Genomic DNA, 22182 nt, shown 5'->3' with positions numbered 1-22182 from the left:
TGATATCCTAACACCGATAGCGACACGTGGATATCCGGCGATCCGGGGGATGACACCGGGGCTTACGTTGCGGACGGCAAACGGTATTTCCCATCGTTACGTGATTTATGGAACATTTTTAACTCCCTCGAGGTGACGGCGGATCGAAGCTGTCGGTCTGATCCGTTTCAACCACAGTGGTCGATGATGGGATCGCGCGCACTCTTCATCTGTCACGCGTGCGTGTACGTGTGTGTACACCCGCGCGCGTCCCCGGCGACCGATAACTCATCGGATACTTCGCGTGAAACCGGTTAAATTAACCGCGCGAAAAATTTAACACTGTTCATATTGCATGTCTTTTGCCATTCCAAGGAAAAGTCGCGTAGACCGTGTTGCGCTAATATTAATACTTGCGGTACGAGCAGCTTATCGGAGAAGAACGTTAATTGAGAAGGACGTAAGAAATTTCTAGTGTCTCCGAGAGCTTTTTAAAGCCCCGAAAGTTCTCCGTCCGATTCCGTCCAATTAGCGCGCGCAGTAGACTTGCGCGACTGCTATAACATATTTAGAGAGGTGTGATCGATTTGCCTTAATTATGTAATTCTGCAGACTATATAGATTAACCGATAATTGTCATTCTTTATACTACATATGTAATTTTAGTTAGAAGATCGTGAATACACACAAAGATATTCAAAATATATGAACATAACAAAGTAAACAGTTATTAGCCACTAAAGCAACGGTCGGTTATTTTTTAACTTTGTGATAAAATCAACATTATAGCTAAACGCGATTAGCGTTTCATTCGGGAGTTACAACGTGGTCATTATAATCGCTCGAGCTTATTCTTTAGCCATTTCGCGCATATCGTGACGTGCTTTTTGCCCTCATAGCAAGACGCTCTACGCGGATAAGAAAGGACTAGACACGCAGGGACGGAGGTAATTATACCTACCGCTATTTCTCACGCGACTAACGACAGTCGACATTAATATCGCCTTAATTCGGCTTCTTATATGCCGCTGGCACGAAGCGGTCGAGCACAGCAGAGATTGGTCTGATATTCTCTCGCCATGAAATCTTTACGAAAATAGAATCTTTTAAAGGATTTTTCGTGATTTCTTCTGTAAACCACTATTGGAAAAAGAATCTGGTTGCATTAACTGGAAATCTGCTAGATTCAATCAGTACGTTCGAAAACTGACGAATCAGAAATTCCTAGGATTTATGAGAGTATGATTAATTCTCGTGAAATATACCAGATTTTCTTATTAATGATATAAAATTGTTAGAATGCGCTGCGGTTAACGTTAACCAGAATTCTGCTTTCTTTTAACTAGAAATTCTATAAATCCAAGTGGAAAATATTAATTGAATCCTTATAATAAAGTCTGTCAAATGTTTTAGTTATAAAATATCGCGTTCTATCACGACAACTAGAAATTCTGCTTCAAAACACACCAAAATACTTTCTACGTTTTGTTAGTACAATCGAAAGATTTTTCTCGGTGTAGCTATATGTATCTCTTAAAATAAATATATCAAGATGGTAATTTTTTATTGAATTGATATTAGAATAGATTACATGCAGTATTATTATATAATATTTGCAAACTAAATTACTTCAGTGAAATACGGTTTGCTACTGTGACATGCGTATTAATATATCTAATAGGAATATAAATTCAACGTTTAACTTTAGGATTGCACGAGCATGAGGCTACATATTGCATGAAATAGTCACTATACCGACGAATTTACGACAGATCAATAAATATTTTACCACGACGCTAAATATTCGGATACTATAAATGAAACCTCGAAACTGGCGCAGAAATATTGCACCGGTGAAATTTTAATAGAAAAATTTGCAATAACTTCGTTTCGCTCCGTTAGACAGTTGGGTCAGCGCCTTAATTCATCGATCTTTGCATACCCTACGTGCAGGAGCATAACATATACAGTCGGCACACGGGCGAGTTTATATGCACCGCTTATATGCGAATTTCCAAGCGTTACTTCGGCAACGGGCCATTCCCGTCGAAGAACTCATTAGTAACCGACATTCCATTACGATGGCGTCTCGTAAAGAACGGCTATGCGTATTATTCATCTGGTGGATGCAGCTTTATGCGCGGCGTCGCCGCGCTTCGACGCCGGAAGGGCCGCGCCGATGCGCAGCTCTCCGTGGTACAGTTGGCTCGTAAAGCATAATCGTAAAGGGTTGCCCGGAGGGTTCAAGGGTCAACGGCGAGCCCGCGAAATTGCGCTCGACCTTATGCGCGCGTTTCGGTGAGCGGCGCAAATGGGCTGTTTCGTACCGTGGAACCGGGCCCGGTGTTAATCTTTTCGTCATATATACCTGATGGGAACAAAAGTCAGTCGTTCTTTTCTTTCTTTGTTCCCTTCTTCTTTCTTAAAGCAGAAATTAGATCTGTAGAAACAAGTTTGTTGTTCGACTTTTTTACATTGTAAAATCGTTAGCTTTGGAATTGACGTTTATCAATTCTGCTTTTGTTTGAATTTAGCGACAACTTGTAAACAGGATCCAATCAGCAAAGCATTCTGATATTCAATACTATATTTAATATTCAATATTTATCACAATATTTTTCAATCTTTTCTTCTTTATTTAAATGCTATAAATTTAAATTGAATAAAATAAAACCAAATAAAATATTAAATTACTCTTTTATAATTTTCAAAATTCGCGCTTATCGAAAAATAAAGCTGACTTAAAATTTGTTTTTTTTTTTGTTTCTGTCAGAAATGGGAAAACTGTTATTTTGAATTATTCTTTGATTATCAAATTCTTGGTTATATTTTTAGTTATTCAAATTGATTTAATTTTATGAAGACGGACATAGACCATTATATTTGAAACGAGAACATTAGTCAATTGAATTAAGCGAAATATACATATGTATGTACATACATTTGTTTGTCAGTCATAACACTAAATAAACGATTTTCTCGGTTAAAAATATCAGTCTATGTTTATATCACGTGCACGAACTGATACTAAATGCACTTCGAAGGTTAAATGCGAACGCATTGCCGAGATGGAATATGCCTGTTTTAATTTTGAATCTCGCAAGAGATTGCTCATGAGGTCGGCGAGCGAATGGCTTGCTAGTACATTAGGGTGTAAATGTACAGGACATTAGTATATTAGGGTCGCCGATGTGGAGGAGAGAATGACTCCATTCTGAGCATGTCTTCTGCAATATTAATCTGCCTCCCTCGAGAGATACTTCTGCATCGTCCGAAAATAAATTTTCTGCGGGAAATGAACTGCTCCATTTGTGCATGCGACATGATGGGCTTCTCTTATTTACATCACTCCGCGAAAGAGATTGGCTAAGTTGTTATTCTTGAATCCGTTATTATCCGCAATGCATGGTAGTTGTATACACTTTTACAGTTGGTGCACATATATCACTAAATACTGATGATTGTTACTCAGTTGTATAGTTTTGCATAGGAATTATACTGAACAATATAGTAGTACGTGTGATGATCAAATGGACACATTGACATGGAAGTTCCACTGTAAATATTGCTCATATTGTTGTTATCTCTGCGATAGATTAATTATATAGGCTAAGACTGATGAATTAATTAATTAATTGTAATTAGTGATCGCTTTCTAAATTGTTGCTTCAGCTGAACACATATTGAAAGAAAATAATTGACTGCCATAACTTGATCGAATCTTCATACAGAATATAAAAATGATCGGATTACTATAAATATGCTAAATAAAATAATATAATGCATAATACATAAAAGAATTTAAAACAAGAAAGAACATAATGTAGAAGAAAGAAATGAGTAATCTAACAAAGATATTTTCGTTGCTACAAATTTTTGTTGAAACATGTTAATTATTAGCACATTATCGAGTTAAATATTATCGACACCTGAATTTTCCAAATCTAATTAAATTCTATTTCAAAAATTCTGAATGTAAACCGGCATTTTAGATATGCAACTTTGCTGAAATTCCTCATCGTCGTCACACAAGTCGCGCGCGTGCGTCGGGCTTAAAAATTCCCTGGCGTGGGCGTATTTATAATAAGCGATAAATCGCGCGTTGTACAATAATTCTCTCTCTCATGCGAGGCGGTTTCACCGACGGGCGTAAAATTTCTACCCTGCCGCGAGACGCGCTTATACGTGCGTGCGTGCATGCGTGCGCGCGCGCGCGCGCACGTGTGCGTGCATACAAAGCGCACGCAGATGACGCGAGTATCTGCGTGCGTAGGCGGTCGCATATGTAGACGGATGCATTGGCACGCATACGCGTATCTGTAGATGCGGCTCGATAGGCGCGAGCATCCGATGCCGGTATGCTGTGCGTCGATTATTCGGACCCGGGATGAAGAGAAGCACGGACGGAAGAATACACCGCTGGCGCAGCGTTTCTCAATCCCTTTTCATAGCATTATGCTTATTTAAAAAAGATTATAACATAATAATTTTAACGCTTAGACTTTCTTTTTTTTTAAATTTTACTTTTTTAATTTAATTCTTAGATAGAAAGAGAGACATAAATAAATTCTTAGGTATAATAAAGAGAGATTATTAAAAATCTAATAAATTACTTTTTCATTATATATATTTTTTTATGACAGAAAATTATCAGCATTACATTGAACTCGAGATATTTGGAAAATATAAATGTGTAGATATGTATTTGATTTTATTTGCACGTGATTACGTATTAAAAGATTTGTATGTGGAACATAGGGGTTAATATCTCTCATTAACCGCATTACTACATATGTCCCATAATTCGTATTTGTCTTTCCAATAAATATTGACATCATTTGACTGTTGCTCAATTATTTAGATAAATATTAACTTAATTATGTCATTAAATACCATCGGCGAATGTTGCGCATCCCTGTTATTTCCACATCAAACATGAGAATTTCTGTTAAATGTGTCCCCCCCTAACAAGGCACAGCCTGGTGTAATGCGCGAGTTCGCATGAGCACGTAAATCGTAGAGTATCCTGCGAGACCAGCTTATATCCCTCTGCTATTTTCTTCATCGACGCCTCGCACATGCAGCACCCACCCAGGGTAGTGTGGGCGAGATGGTGTGGGCGGTGTTTAGGCGCATCACTGGTAATTACTCTCGAAGTCGCGGAAGACTCTATTGGCCGCGGTGTAGAATTACCGAGTGAGGGTGTCGAGAGGAAGAGTGAGTGAGAGAGAGAGAGAGAGAGAGAGGAGAAAAGAACATAGGTGGAATTCATAATGACGCATTTGCATGTAGTCGACGACAACGACGACGAAGTGCCGTCGTCGTCGTCGTCGTCGTCGTCGCTGTCGTCGCCGTCGTCGCTGTCATCGTTGTCGAGGTAGCTAGCTAAAATCCATCACGTCTCTCGCAAAGAACGCCTTCTCTCAGTTTGCGCTTTAAAAAATTGAACTTTGCGGCATCTCGACGTAAGTTTTACGACGTAACCGGCCCATTTTCAACGACAAACGCGGCTCTCTGGTTCCATCGGACGCGCACCTCGTCGGCAATATTCTCTCGAGCACCTATACGTACATGAAATTTTCCAAGTTTCGCGTGGCGCAAATGCGCCAAGTTTTCGTGGCCCTCCGCTCATCCACAATACCAGCCATTAATTTCTAACCGCACTCATGGGATATTCCTTATTGCTTTTGGCAATAAAGAAGAAAACAAACTTTATGATACGTAATCAATTTTTCTTATAGCAGCTAGTTAAGCGCAACAATTTTTACTTATTTTATTAGGTACCTTTCTCTTGAATTAAAATCCAGAAAAAATGTTGATAATTATAAATAGATTGATTTTATTACTCTGTTCTGTTAAAGTGATATTTTTATCTTAATTATACAGTAACTATTACGAGAAATATATCAAAGATATTTAAAGATATATGATTTAGATTCTGAATAAATATGAAATTATCGTAGCGGAGATAGCGCTATATTCGACGCGATCGAGTGTTTTTTTCATCTTGTCCCGATTTCTGCTCGGTAATCGACTTCGTCGTTAGTTATATGCGATCGCGTGTCAGCGTTTAACAACCCCGCTGCTTGCCGAAAAACCATGGCGGTGCCCAGATTATCGAGTAGACGAAAAGCGGAAGATACTCGGCCGGGAATTCGATGACGATGGCGGGAAGGTTTCTCGTGCAGCCACTTCGAAAGTCGCTGAAGGGTTCCTGAAACCGTGGATAGCGCGGAGAGTGGTCTTGATATCTCCTCTATCCTCTCTCGTTATACAGGTAGACTCATTATACTCTTGACGGTAGTAGTTCATTAACCTCGAGCGACATTTTGCGCTTTAATTAAATTCACGGGGATTGGAAGCGTTTGCGCGCGCGCGCGTCCAGATATCAATCTCGCCTGTCTCGTAACCCAGTTTTGGAGATCATTTCTCCGTGCTCTCTGCAACGGCAGCATCGCAGCGGCTCGTATGGAACTTAAAACGAAAAAGTATTTCGTTCGTTTTCTCGCAGAGTGTTGAAACGATTTATTTCGTTTTCGTCCGAATGAAGTATTCCGTTTTTTCGTTCCCGTTGAATCGAGATGAAAAACCGGTTTTCGTTTACGAAGCGTTATTACGAGGCGTGAATGAAGTCGCAGAAATGGCGCGAGATGCTTTTCTGTATGCGCGTAAAAAATACATTTGTCGCCTGCAAGGCAAACAGGAATTTGAGGACCGAATGACGTACTGTATGCACTATATTAAAGCTTTGTTCTTCGTATAATAAACGGGTATTATATTCAGCAACCGTTGACCACCGCGCTTTCATAAATGACGTGTGTATTATATCTAAATATGTGCCACTTATGAATTATATATTACAAATGACGTTTGGCACTTAAAGGGTGGATGATATTCATAGTGATACTATAACTGCGGTGCGGATTTCAACAAACCCTTCGCGCGACACCTCGCCCCCTTATAGCAAATCCCCTTAAACCCTTACTATAACAAATTGCCTCGGAATACGGTTGTCTGTGAACGCCACCACGACGTGGTGGAGTCCGGCGTTGCGTGGAAAAAAACTCGGCTTGGATGCAATGCCGTGGATTAGGTTCAGAAAGCATCAAACCGCCGTAAAAGCTCCCTTTTACGTAAATTTGCATTTACCTTCACTATTTCGTTCGTTTTATATATATACAGTGCGCTCGACATTAATCTCACGCTTTATTTGAAACCATATTACCAGACCAAATGGAAAAGGGTGGCGGTTGTTTCGATGATTTCTGAGTAATTAACGGTCGAAAATTAAAGAGCTTTACCGGGGATTCAGGAGTGCAAACGGTTGCGATGGGGCTTTTTACTTGGTTACTCTTTCTCTCTCTCTCTCTCTTTCTCTCTCTCTCTCTCTCTCTCTCACATATTGACTTCACTTAAACCAAATAGAATTTTAATTTTGCTTCGTTAATAAGAGGAATAAAAGAGCAAGAGAAAAAGAGAGGGAGGGAGAAAGAGAGTTTACTGGATATCTTGTATTCTCGTTTGGGAGCAGTTCTGCAGTCGTTGGTTCGTTAACCGTCGTCGAGCGTAACTCGTAATTACAGACGGCGTGGTGGACACGCTCGACGACCCTACGTTCGCGGTCAATATATGCTAATGCTCGGTATTAATAGGTGTACGCAAAGGGAGCTTGCGAGATCTAAAGCGTAGAGCGTGTGCGAGCTTGACCGATTAACCGTACAAGGCCTGCGGGCGCGCGCCTTACTTTCACACGAATACTTTCACGAGGTACTCTAGCAATTTTTAGCAAATTATGAGTTATTAGCGATAGATCAATCTAAGAAAGCTGCGCTAATAAACGGCCCTGAGAGCTATATTTACTAAAAGAGTATATTTATTTGATCAAAGTGACATCAATATGGTCTTTCCGTGGAAAATAATGTTATATTTATTGTTAGTTAATGATAAATTAAATAAGTCGATATTATTTTACTATTATTTTTGAAATTTTTAAATGGTTTATTTTTCATTTAATATTAACAATGTAAAATTGAACTAATATTTTATCAATAATTGGTCGTAAGAATAATATATTTGTTTAGCAAAGAAAAGTATTCTATTTAATTATCTAGTATCTATATTTTTCTATTATCTATAGTTTTAGTGCATCTACTTTAAATCCACTCTTCTTTACTATCAGTTAGGGGAATGAACACATAAACGAGATGATATCGTAAAAATGAATCGACATTTAGGGTGTAAGAGAGCGATACAATAGATTTTTCGGAAATTAGTTTTTAAGTTAATAAAAGTAACGAGTAACAAAGACTATACAATAAATTACATTAAGTTAGCATGTCGATACACACGGTGGTAGGAAGACTAAGAATATTCAATAGTTGATAATATCGGATACTGTGAGCGCGTGGCTTTGCATATTTTCTGTTCGCTTTTATGAGGATAAGCTCAAAATTCATTTTGGATACTTATGTGCATAACCAGATAAGCCGAGTCGTGTTTATCAATATTAAATTCGTTTATTTTTCAAAATCGCTAAATGAAAATCAGCTGTTCTCAATATGGAATCTTGTGCGCGGCATCGTCAATTTTGCAGCCGAACTATCTCCATTTTCCGAATTATTGGAGCATCGTCTCCGTTTCCGATTTGTATGCCATCCGAATTATATGTTGAAACCCTCGTAATACCTCGAAATGGAAATTATAATCGTCTTACATCCTCGAATAATTTCGAATATTTGTGACTATGATTGAAATTGTTGGCGAACATTCTTTATAGTGTTCCTGCCGTGTAATACAAATACACAGTTTACATTTATGTGTCAGTCTACGTACAAGTTTAATCTAATGTTGTCACATTTGTAAAAAAAAAAATCCTCTACGAAATAGATTGTTATCAACTTTTTGAAATGGAAACAGTATAATATCTGCGTCTTGTTGCGAAAACGCTTCTTCGCAACAAGACGCAGGTCTTCTTCTCCTCAAGGATGACCCCGTGCATGACTCAGTCTCCTTATTGAACTCGTAAGTAATTTGCCAAGGGTCCCATTATTTCGTGGTTTTGTTCTTGCGATTATAGGCGAGCTCTAATAACGACAATTATGTCATTTCCACGGAATTCGACCGCCTGCAGCGACTCCGGACAATGCCTTCGTCATCCACGCGACTGCTTCGCGGGGTCTATCGATCCTCGGTAGAAGCTCGATCAAATTTTCAGCCGCTCGCAACTGATACGTCTATCTCGTTACATATATATATTTGAAAATATTAAGTAATAAAACACACAAGTATATTTTATAATCCAGCATCACCGTAACTCAAATATTGTATATAATTTGTTCTTTAATTTGTTTCCACATAATAAAAATCTGATCCTTTTATATTATTCAAAAATTATATACTAGAAATATTGTAAAGATATATATATGTATACATATCGTTTTACGTATATAAATTTTTGTAAAGAGAATATCAAATATTTAACAATTTTAAGAATTGAAAAATGCATTACATGTGATTATTATTACTTCATACTATTGCTTCAAATAAATAAGCACATCGAACAGGTATAAAACTTTGTTTTATATGTTTCGAGCAGCGGTAACAGAGTGCCCCGAAAAGTTTAACAGACAACAGATTTTCGGACCTTATATCTCAAGCTATAAGCTACTCGCGGAACTTGATAGGCTGTGTTAGTTTAAAATAAAATTCCCTTTATTACCGAGTCGCGCGGCGAATGTCAGGAATCGCGTTCCACGCGTGCGTTCTTCTCGCCATCGCACGCGCACAGCGGCAGCTTATTTAGAACGTTCGTATATCCGCCTCGATTCTTCGTTGGCTTCTGCCTTCGTACTTTTTTTTTTCAACCGTCGTTTCCTTTTGGTTCGCGGCAGTCATAGGGTCATAGAGGCATACACGCGGCTGGCCACATCAAACGCACGAACGTTCCCTTTGAAGATGAAAAGCTTACGTCGCGCAATTTAATCTCTACGGCAATAGCACGTTGCATGCGCTCGTAGTTTACGAAAACATCCGGAGATTCCACCGTCGTGCGGGGGTGGTGACACAGAGTGTGTATCGTGTACCTGAAGCGAGGAATAGAGAGAGAGAGAGAGAGAGAGAGGGAGAAAACGAGCTTCGTGACCTTCGAAAGGAACGCCGTGACCAACGAGCCGGAGGACAAACGAGCAAACGAACACGGCGTATCACGTAATTAGGTACGCTCGCTGCCGCCATAACGAAGTTCGACGAGGCCGGCCGTGAAGTTTCCGACTGTGTGTATCTTCTTGTTCCGGATGCTGCGGCATCGGCCCTTCGTGCTTAACGGTTTTCGCCAAAATATATATAATCGCGCGTCACGGCGAGGCGGATCGTGTGCTCGAACCGCCGCCGCTGCCGCCGCGAGTTTACCTCGAGGAGATGCAGAGGTATGCACAGTAGCCGAGGCACGCGATGCGGTTTAACGCAAAAACTTAGCTACATAGTTCGTAGCTAATTGATTTAATAGACCGCTGAAGGAAAAGAAGGTGTAAACGAAATACCTGTTACGTATACTCGCCCTAAATCTTCTAAAGCACGATAAATTCGCCTGAAGTCAAATCTGATGACTTTTTATCGTAGAAACAACAGCTTATTGTTATTTTTATTGTACACACACGTAGAAGCATAATGTAAAAAACATTGCAAATAGAAAACAAATTTTAATCGAAAAACAATTTACATTTAGATAGAACAGAGAAGTAACACAAAAATTTTTTTCTAAAGCGAGCAACACTATTTTCAAGCATGTAGAGTATTATAATTTTGCTTTCCAAATTATAATTTTCATATGTGCCTGTAAGTAGAAAGAAAATTGATGGATTTTGAGGTAATCGTGTTACAAATCACAATTCTGTGGCTTGTATACTTTGCGCAGTGTAAAAGTTTATTCCAAAAGTGGTAAGACAAAAACGGCGCCGTTAAATACGTCGGCTTTTTGCACCACGCGCGAACGAGTTTAATGCTGTTAACTGGATAAAAAGGCATTCTATTGAGCGAGGGCATCGATTTACGCGTTTACGTTGTGCACTTTGATTACGTTTATCGAGCCGTGCCAAAAAACCATTTTTTTTTCTTTTTTGACGACCGGCATTACAATCCATGCCCGCCGCGCGCGTATTATGCGCGGTTGCAACAGAAAACCTCAACATGCCGCTGATAATTTGTGGAAATATCGCCAGCGGATTAACGCTCACGCGAGTCTTGACGCGCTGAAACATGCGGATTATCGTAATTGAGAATCTTCATCGCGGGATTTAATTATTCCTCATAGCCTGAACTTGTTTAGCAATTTTAACATCGAGTATCTCGGAGTAAATTTAATTTTCTTAGCTCAATACGGAACAACAGTTCTTGTTGTTTGTCGCTTGGCACATTTTCTCAATACATGACGCGCGACTGAGATAAAAGTAATCCTTGATCCGCGTATGTCGACGTGCCTTGTAATATATATTCCGTTACAAGATCACGATCGTGTCTTGCTCGTCATTCTACGATCATCGTTACTCACGTATATCGCTCCTTTTCCCGCCGCGATTATACCCGCAGGCGGGAAAAGGAGATAATCCCCGGGGCTGACATCGAGACGGTGGTCAATTTGCGTTCGCGCGCGCGCGATGATATCGATGATACCGATAAGGCGGTTTTCAGCGTGAGGATATACGACGCAACCATAATTCAAAGCGGTCGAGGAAGGGCCCCGTTTGAGCCAGGTCGGCGAGCGTCCATCGATCAAGCGTTCCGAAAAAAGAGAGAGAGAGAGAGAGAAAAAATACCGCGCAACCCCCGCTCTGGCAGGGCACCCTCCCGCTGTAGCCCGCGCCATTCCTCGATATACAGGTGATATATAGGCGACGTGCTCGCGTCCTGTTTTCGCCCGCTCGATGAGCGGCCGATCAATTACCGGGCCCGGCCTTAATTGGTCGTTTAATTAAGAGCGTTACACCGCGAGAGAGAACCGGGTCGCGTCACGCGAGATTCGTTATACTTGCGCCGAATATTCGTTAGATCGGCCCGTCCTGATTTCGCGAGTTGCGACGACAACCCCTGGACAAATGTTCCCCCGGCACGGGTGCCTTTATGCGTAGGTCGGTGATCGATTCTCCGCTCTTTCCTCTCCCCGGTTTCCTTTTCTCCTCGTGCGGGACTCACGGGAATTTATCGTGCGGATTTATGCTGATTAACCGTTTCGCGCGCACGTTTCGGATGCGAACAAGCAACGTTTCGTAACTTGGAAACGGAAGCACGCACGGTCTGTGTTCCCCTCCTTCCTCCTCCTCCCTCTCCCGGCCGTGCCTTCGTATATCGTTGTGACATGATAATTGCAAATTGTATTACATATTAATGTAATTAATGTGATGATTATAAAATGAATATAAAATTGGACATTATGAAAGATATCCTGAGAGAGTGTGCTATATAACATCATCGAGAATTTATATATGCGGATGAATTCGATCGTTATGAGCTACGTTTATATATATATAATAATTTTCTAATTACTTTATGGATTATTGTTACAATCACGGTGACAGATTATGTAAATCGTCTAACGTAATCCAACTAATGGAATTGTAATCATAATTATTTGATTAACAGATTGATTGCCGGAAGAGATTATATTAAATTACTTTGAAAAATATCAATTAATAAAAACGGTGCTTTCCGCATTTCACGATTGCACTGAAACATTTTTATCCTTAACAATGTAAGTTTCTTTTCTTTTCGCTAAGACGACATTTTTCTGTTCTTTTTCTTTATTCTTGGAACCACGTTACGGTTGTTTTCTTCGCTTATTTTGAAAAAGAGAAGGAGAATGCGAAACGTGTATCTATCTATGTATATCGCTGCTTTACATTATACGCAAATAATACAAGGTGTATGTACACACGGCGCATTAGCCTGTTTGAGCGAGGCGATCGTCAAGCATATCGGCTAATTAAGCCTCTCGATACTCTAATTAACTGTGCGTCATTTCCAAACAGGACTTTTCCCGTTCTACCTGAATACACGGGGATAGTTTCTCCTCGTCGTTGCGTCCGTCGGCGTCCGATAGCCAGGATTAATCCGTCGAAATGTGTTTTTGCCGGATTCTTCATCCGCGCGCGGGCTTTTATATAGAAACGTCGGTCCGTTTCACCGAGAATGGGCACTCACCGTCGGACTATCCATAGGATACTCTCGGCATCGAAGGTCTATCGATTTTCGCTGGCGACCGTACGCGGCGTTCCTCTTTTTACCGTCACAAAAATTGTAACATTGTCCTCGGCCATTCGATATTGTTCTCAGTCGTATTGCTAACCGCTTCGAAGTATCGCTTCTCCATCGCCAGTTTATGTAAGATATCCACAACTATAGGAGATCCATAGAAACTTAATTTACGACGCGGAAGTGACGCCGCTTTTGATATTTAAGAAAAATTAATTGGTGAAAGCAATGCGTGGAATACATTCTAATTTGATCGTATAAGAGAATGCAATGGAAAGCGCATCACTTTTGTTGCGTCACAATATGTGCACATCGCTTTCATTGCATCGCAATTATATGTTACGAATTTGAATAACTTATTAGTTAATTATAGTCTTGTCTATTCGAATGAATATAAGTGAGAGATTGCGCAATATCTTTTCACGGCGTCAAACGTTTCTATGGAGAAGTTGAAATAATTCTCTTCTAAATCTTTAATTACTTTTAGTTAACTTTAAGTATCTTTAGTTTTTAAGTATTGCCTTTTGTCTTCTTTGTATTTCTTGAATTTCAATACTTGGTGAACTATTTAACAGACCCGTCTCGATGGTAACGCGATATCTGTAATGAATTATTAATTTCTGTAATTCTACACATTATTGAGCTTATTCAAATTCACGTCGAAGATTTCTGAACCCTCTCAACAAAGCGAAAGCCTCCCTAATGCGCGCAAGTAAACGTTCGACTGCTACGAAATGCATTGCGATCGTTCATCTGGATAAGCGTCTTAGGAGAAGAACGATAGGCATCAGGAATCGTAAATACAACCAGACGTGCGATAACAGCACTAAGCTACGAGAGGGAAATTAAAGTTGGCTCGTCTATCGGAGAGGCTGCCTCGCGTAAAGTTCACGTCATACCACAGGAGCGTATTCTCTATAACGGACAGGAGAGAGAACTGGCTAAATATTTCCGCGAATAATGATTTTAATTTAGATATTCCACACAACTTTCGTATTTCCACTGCTAAATATACAATTAGGATAAGAACATTAATATATTCAGCGTTAAATACGGCGAAAACAAGGGTTTAAATTATCATTCTGCTGTCCGAAAGTTTGCACCAATTTAACTAGAGAGCAAGACTTCGTCATCCAGTGTACACTATACCTTCCAAACTTCATCTCAAACTTTACGTTGACATATCTACCCTGCATCTGCGTCGCGCATACCGGGACGGGATTAAACCGTGTAAAACTTTGCATCAAACTTTTGACGAGAAATTGTCGATTATTGGCGGAACCTGAACCCTGAACCGTGAACGAGGTGCCAAAGGCAACTAGATTCCGGGCCCGAACAAGACAGACATTTCTCGGCAGCGACGCCGAACATGCCGTGCGCCCCGCATTCCCCCAACTTAATGACAGCCTGCCATTTATGGGCGTCGCTCGTCAAGTTCGCTCTTTCCACCTTAGCCTCCAGGAACGCACCGAGTTGCGAGCTATACGCGGAGGCTTTTTTCACACGACCCACTTTCCTTGGCACCGCATTCTCCGAAAGGTCGATTCCTATGCATTTTCAAAACGTAACATTGCAACTTTGTTAAAATATTTTTTTAAATGGTTATTAGAAGTACAAGATAAAGATAATTTATATAAAAAAAAGTTATATCAATTCCCCCTTGGAAAATTGATATTGTTTTTCTTTAACGTATAGCGACAGTCAATTTAAATCATTTGTCTATCGTGAAGCTCGTTTGACAAACGTTGACATTTTCAATTCGAAGATAGCGATAATTACAATTTTTGTATTGACCCTGCAATATTTTTATCATCTTCTAAAACGGGGGCGCCCAAATATCGGGATCCAACCCTGACCCAGGTGATGTCTTTCGAAGTTGCCGGTGTATACGTACTAGTAATTCACCTTGACGCGGAGTTGCTCCTTCGCGCTTTCACCTCGTTCCGCCCGTGTATTCCTTCACCCCGTTCTCTTCGACCCTGCTGTCGCTTCCGTTTGCGTGTCCTTATATAGAGCGCTAGCTTTTATGACTCTCGGTCCCCTCGCCATACCTACTCTGCTCCCGCCGATCGCCCTGCTTTTTCCCCGCTTTTCTTCTGGTGGTATTTACGAGCGTGCGAACTACATATCGCGTACATGTAATTACGCAAACATGTCGCGAATTACCGGGCGGCCGAGCCGTAGCATTGCGAGCAAACGATGCACAGGAAAGCGCGGCCCGAGATGCTGGGTTCGCGTGGCTTCTTATTCCACTGTCGATGAAATACGACGATCTAGGTACCGGCTACCATCGCATAAATCCGCAACTTGAGACGTGCAAAAAGCGCTAGGAGATCGATATAATCCCTGATTAACTGCATCTTCTATATCCGTCCTCGACGAGGCGGCTTCTCCACTCTGAATTCTTAACTGTGCGCGGATTTAATTATCACTTACATTTGGAAAAATCCTACGATACAACGATGAATTAAAAAAGAAATCAACGTTTCTGGATTATTTTTACGCAGGAGAATTTGAAAAGAGACTATAATCGTTACGTATTTAAATCTCGAATTGATTTTAAATTCGTTGGAAGAAAAGTTAATTGAAAGTATGAAGCTGACCCGGTTAAACCGTTTGTTTTATTTATAGTCGCAAAAAGAAAATAGCGATTAAATAACCTGTAAGAATTGATCGCAAAAAGAAAATAGCGATTAAATAACGTGTAAGAATTGATCGCCGTCGGATGCAAATAGCGCTTTGACGGCCCGCTTCGTGTTTAGAGCCGCGGATAAAATCGACGTCGATAAAAAGATCGCGCGCGCTCTTAGGAGAATATCGCCGGCGCCGCCGAATTGGATATCGTCCGGGTGCCCGGTCGCTCGTAAAGATTGAACATCGGCGAAACCGTAAGCGCGAGAAACGCGCCGTAAATTGATGCCTCGCGATCGAGATGTGTGCGTCGTGTCCGGCTTTTATACGTTGCGTATGTGTATATGCGCGCACCGTGCATGTGTGCATCGTGTGTTGCGTGTTCCGCCGCGTACGGTACCTATATATGCGCGGGTCACGTGCGCCGACCCCGCAGGTCAGGAATCCTGGTCCTGGTTCCCGTCCTCGGCGAGGTTACACGCTCGGATACTAGAATACCCCGCGTAGTCAGGCGAGCCGAGAGGACGCTCGCTCAAGTGAATTCGCAGACTCCCGCGCGCAGTCGCGGGATCGGCTAAGGTCAACTAGGGTATCTAAGATCCTCCAAGTAAATGGAGCACGATGATTTCCTAGCTATTAAATTAATAATCGTAATTTATTAGCGAGTGCCTGATCTATCCCGTTTTATTAACTGAAAACGCCAGTTTTTAATGACTTTATATGTACCGACTATCCGATTGTGTTATATATTGGGAATTTGTAGTCTGTTAAGCGATCGCATTAACTCATTTGAGCTGAATTGTTTCAAGAAGAAAACTAGCTATATTTCTGTTGGTAGTAAATTAAATCGTAAACGTAATATGTGTTATGAGAAATTGTAGGATAATTAATAATGTCCTGATAAAGTGGCTCAAATAAACTCTTTTCTAATAATCAAAATTAAAATTATTTCGTATAATATATGATAGAAATATCGAACAGAACCGCCCCATTGGATAGATATTTTTTAATATTATATAATTGATTAAGTGTGCTGAATGCAAATTGTTTATTATCAATAATTATACTAACAAAGTGATTATTTATTAAAATATAGCGGTTTACAATCTCCCTTTCTCTCTCTCTCTGATTTTCTCTTTTTATTATTCGCGGACATTGCAATATTCGTTGGACAATAATGCAGATATTAATAATAATGACTGTTAATAATCAATATGGAAAAGTAGCTAAGACAATACTCGAGCACGATAACATGTTTTCATTAATTATTAATTACGTACCATCGACCGAATATTATGTTTGCACATCTGATTATAAAGAATTATATATATGTGTGCATATAATCAGTATTATTAAAAAGTAATTAGCTAAATAATTCATCCGCAAATGTTGTGTAACACTGCTTTTTATTACCGTTTAAAATGTTCCACGCTATTGATCTCGTAAATCACCACCGAGAAGGTGCAACAAGTGTGCACCAAACATGAATTAGTTAACAAAAAAAGGAAAGAAATATATGCGCATATGTTCTATATTGGTATCATTCTAAACTGCGAGAGAAACAAAATTTACAAAATATTTACAGTATATAACACAGAAAAAAATATTCGTTTTATAATTAAAAAAAAAATACCACGTAATTATATGATTGTGTGTGCAGAGTTTGTCAAAAGTACAAGGAATATTCCAAGGTATTTCCTTCGCTCGTTAACATTTTTTCGGTTCGCGATACCGCCCCTCATGACACAGACAGCTTTCATGTCGGACGAATTTATCATACCGCCGTTTATACGCCAATTACATTCGTTATACCGCCGTTTACATATCCGTAACATTTATGAGCCGTTCGGCACTCGATGCTGCGTGCGTCGACATTTAATAACCGGCCCTCACGTCGATGAATCCGCGGGATCGCGAGAGCTCATCGAATTCCAATCTCGTCGCACACACGTCGTCCGAATAAACATTAATCAAGCGCCAACCGTTAGGCGAGATATCGAGGAGCCTTCCCATGCCATACGTCCGGGTTGCGATTGACAAGTTACGTGTCCGCGTACATACGGTAACCGCGATTGGAGGCCCATTCGCGATAGCTATAGGACGGATAAATCGCAGCTCGCCGACGTGACACCCCAGAATAAAGGAGATGCAATATTATCGAATATATTACGGAATATCTATTAGACGTGGCATAATAGGTGTTGTTCGTTAAACGAACGACTTCTGAATCTATACGTGATTTATTTAGTCATTATGATAATTTATTTGTGCGATCACGCGTATAAAATCATATTAGAATTTTATTTCTATACCGAATTGTCTGTAATTAATAGCATGCAAAGATAAATATCAAATTAATTATAGAATATATACATTTGTAAATTTCACATCAGTAATTTTCGAATGCAATTATATTTATGCAAAATTAAAATGAAAATTGGATGCAATACAGGATGGATAATATTATGTATTACGTGTGGCATGCATTATATTTTTTTTACAGTTATGTTGTGATAGTTGAGATTCGCGATGCATTTACAGCTATTATACAAATTATGTTACAAATCGCTTTTGAGAGAGAGAGAGAGAGAGAGAGATCCGCCGCGCGTTCTCCTGATTGCCAATTCGCGTTTGGCGATGTAACATGGCCTTTACGGTAATAATTGCGGCCGCGAAGATGCGCTGCAAGCAGGGGAAGGCGAAGCACAAGCTGGTCCTCCGGGTGCCGGTCTCCGTCGAGGTCGTGCATTTACACAGGCGGGGTCATCCACGGTCTCCGCGCGGTACCGTTACGCTGTATATACATTCTCGAAGCGGTCATCCCGCCGGCCGTTTCCCTCGCCTCGTCCGCCCCCTGTCTCCGCCGCCGGGCCCTACCACCTATTTTCTCGCTAGCCGCCGCCGCCGCCGCCGCCGCCGCGCCGGCATTGCACCCATCGCGTCGCATATTTTCGTGCACATCGTGTGCATCGCATTTCGCATCGCGCGCGCATCGCATCACGCCTGTATCGCGCGGTAGCTCGTGGAAGGATGCATAAGTCACAATGTTGCGCGAGTGCTACCGAATGTTCCGCTGCTTGCCTGTAATAATGTTGCTGTTCCAACTCCGCTCGTGGCACACACGGAGACGCGTGTACACGCGAGCTGTGTGCTACGTTACTACGTCAACTGTATTACATTTTCTGCGTATTTCCAGTTTTCTAATTCTGAAATGGACATTACAAACTCGCGCCTGCGTTAAGCAGATTAAAGTCAAAACAGCGGAGTCACAGTAGCGTAAGCAAATTCAGCTTATAAACGTGGCAATCGGCTTGAGCAGTGTGTACTGCTTCTCAAAATTGCATTTAAAGATTCACACGAATCAAGATCGGATATAATTTGGCGATACATACGAAACTTATTAAAAGCATCCCTACAGACGGCCGTTATTGTACAACTAATAATAATGCTATTAGCCAGAATTCTATCGAAAACAATTAATTGTGCGCTATTGCGCTGCAGTACAGATGATGCTTTTCCCCGCGCGCTTGTAAAATTAATACATGTTCCAATAATTGTTTCGCGTACCGTTTCTCGCGATCTATTCCCGATGGTAGTGATTGCTTTGCAATCGTGCAATCAAGAATATTAACTTTCGTGTGCGTGTATACTCATATCACCTAAATTAAATTTATATAGCAGCTAACACAGTAATGGCATTCGAATAAAAAAAAAATTTAATATTTTCCTCTCACTCAACAATTGTAAAATATCTGTACAATATTCAGAAATCAAACTTTTTTTTTCTTCTTGAAACAAATCAATTCTGCATTCCTTGTTTGTCATTTGATTACTTTTTATAAATGTGTAATTTTCAATTTAAATATATCATATATTCGCTTCGATAAGAGAAGTTTAACACATACAGCTCTTTGTTGCTCTGCAAAATATAATAATCGATGATTCGAGTGTGGTAGCCATATTGTTCTTATCAAATATCATGCAGCGATGTTTCGCGAAGCTCGTTCACACTGCGGTGCACTGGTGTCGAATAAATGGCAGGCTGGTACGCAAACCGGAAGCTTATTATCGCGGTACCGACAGTCAGCTTAAAGCCTAATCGGCCGTTACGATCGCGTGCTTCTAATTTCACGCCCGCTATATGCTCGCCCCAACGTATCCGAGTAATCGAATCTTCGCAGCTCCGCTTAATCGGCGTTTAAAGACCAAAGACCCATCCTCGCAGGCCGATACCGTCGACCTACATTCCTCGACTCTCGCTTTTTATTGCCGCTCGTGATTCGGCACTTTCCGAAGCTGTGTGCAGAGAACAGGTAGAAAACGCAAACGATAGAAATGTGGACTATGTGTGCGTGTATGTGTGTGTATTCTCGAACATTTTACTGAACATTGTTTCGTATCGTCTGATCTTAACTTGAAACTTTTTATCTGTATTATCCGAACTTTTCTGTTCCGTATAATTTTCAGATTGACGAAGCGATAAAACGTAATACAAAAGAGATAAAAGTTTTTCATCCCGTCTTTATTTCCTGCTAACAAGAGAATTCGCTTTTTGAAAGTATTTTCTAAAGTTTTCTTTTTCCCTTTTTTCTGTTTTCTTTTATTATTAGCTCCATGATAACGTTATAGAGATTTTATTCGAGTTAGAGAAAGCAATTTTTTTTCTTGAAAATTTACAACTATTATCTTTGTAATTAATACTTAACGCCTGTATCAGCGTTTTGTATCGGGACACGACTTTCTGGCTCTTGTGGCCGCGAACGGTGTCAGGTTCGGCAGAGTTACCGCTATTCATTCTCGCGTGAGCCATGCTTAGCAAATTAGGTGCGGGTTTGCGGATCTCGCGAGCTGCCTCGACGAGATATACGTCGCGACGTATATCTCATCTTTCTTGCAGTACGCGCGTGTTCTCCTTGGGAAGTACCGTCGGAGACGGATGCAACTCTTGGTCCCGAGTTTTACGACAGTTGCGCAGTAATAACGGTATTATTCAACTTACCTTCGTGACTGCGGCGCTATCATGACCTACCATTGGTCTTGAAGAAATCACGGCGATGGAAAATTGGAGAGACGGAAATACAGGAAATAAGTGCGATTTAGTAATATTCTGTGACCGAGTGTGATTTCATTAGAATTATATTGTATATATACGGCTTTCTAGATTAACAAAAATTTACAATGACAAGACAGAAGAGATATGAAAATAGAATGTAAAATGCATTGGCACACTCGTAAATTAATTATTCATTTTCGATGAAAAGAATTTCAATTTTTTAAGAAGAAAGAGATAATTTATATTTTGTAAGGAGTTAATACTTTAGTTAATATTTTAATTAATACTTTGAAATGTCTCGATATTATTGCGCTAACTTCACGGTGTTTTCATTGTCGCAATAAGAAGTATGTACCGATTAAATTATGTTGGCGTATACCAGGAAATGCGCGAAAATAACATTTTGCATGTGAAAGATATCATCTTGATAGTACTGCAGGAAGAGAGCAGGAGCCGGTCGCAAAGAGATAAAATCGATAACAGGAAGCGAGATAAGTGCGCGCCGATCTGTTGTGGCGGATCAAAACTAGTTCTGAGACAGTGGACCCGCATGTCAAACAGCGTGTTTGCGCGGCTATTCCTCACGCCGGCGATACCCTCGGTGGACACCTCTCTATAGCGCTCGAAGTGTGCTATCGTCTTACACGGCGGAAACTTTCCGCGCTGGCGAACGCTCGAGAGTTTTTAATGTGATTCAGTGACTTCTGCGAGCGGGGGCACAAAGGGGACGACGACTCACGTAAGACGGAGCGCCTTCAAGAATCTAAGCTTATCGTGATACCCGAGTATCTCGGTGCGCGTGAGCGCCGGAGGCGTGGTTGCGACTCGATTAGCGAGTGTGAACATCGCGGCTTTCTTATCGTAAAGCCTGATGAATTCCCCCTATCGTTACCTTGAGAAACTTCGTCTTCCTCCGCGCGGTCTCTAATTTTATTTCGTCTAATTCATCTTAGGACACGATTGAGAATTAATCGCGCGCCCTTGCGATTTGTCGGCAGCGGCGTTCAGTTTCAGAAGTCTCTCACTTAAAAAATAATACATACGTGCACGGAAAGAACAATTTTGTTGAATCCAGATCTGAAAATAATTTTTGTTCAATAATCAAAATAATTTTGTGCGAAAGTCAAAATGATTGGCTAGAATATCGTTTTATAGCAATGCTTATCAGTTTTAACATTCCAACAAATTATTTCGACGGTCAACAAAAAATTATTTTCAGATCTGTATCCCGCAAAATTTTTCGACCTTCTAGCAAAAATCGTTCTTTCCGTGGCACT

The 22182-nt window shown here is 40.5% G+C and overlaps 1 protein-coding gene across 3 annotated transcripts in view; it reads left to right on the top strand.

The window, feature by feature from the left end:
• LOC105452157 (MOXD1 homolog 2) overlaps window positions 1-22182 on the top strand; it is a 266861-nt gene that overhangs the window by 96022 nt on the left and 148657 nt on the right. Inside the window, exon 1 of one of the 3 annotated variants that reach the window (XM_011693044.1) lies at window positions 20901-20941. The exons of the other annotated variants lie outside the window; for them this stretch is intronic. The gene's annotated coding sequence lies outside the window, so the exon portion shown is untranslated. Of the gene's footprint in view, window positions 1-20900; window positions 20942-22182 lie in introns of those variants that run through there. 3 annotated transcript variants of the gene reach the window in all.

This window comes from Wasmannia auropunctata, unplaced genomic scaffold (assembly GCF_000956235.1).
Source record: "Wasmannia auropunctata unplaced genomic scaffold, wasmannia.A_1.0 LD336037.1, whole genome shotgun sequence".
Taxonomy (NCBI): Eukaryota; Metazoa; Arthropoda; class Insecta; order Hymenoptera; family Formicidae; genus Wasmannia; species Wasmannia auropunctata.
The sequence above is the reverse complement of the archived record's forward strand: the minus strand, read 5'-3'. Positions and strand labels throughout refer to the sequence as shown.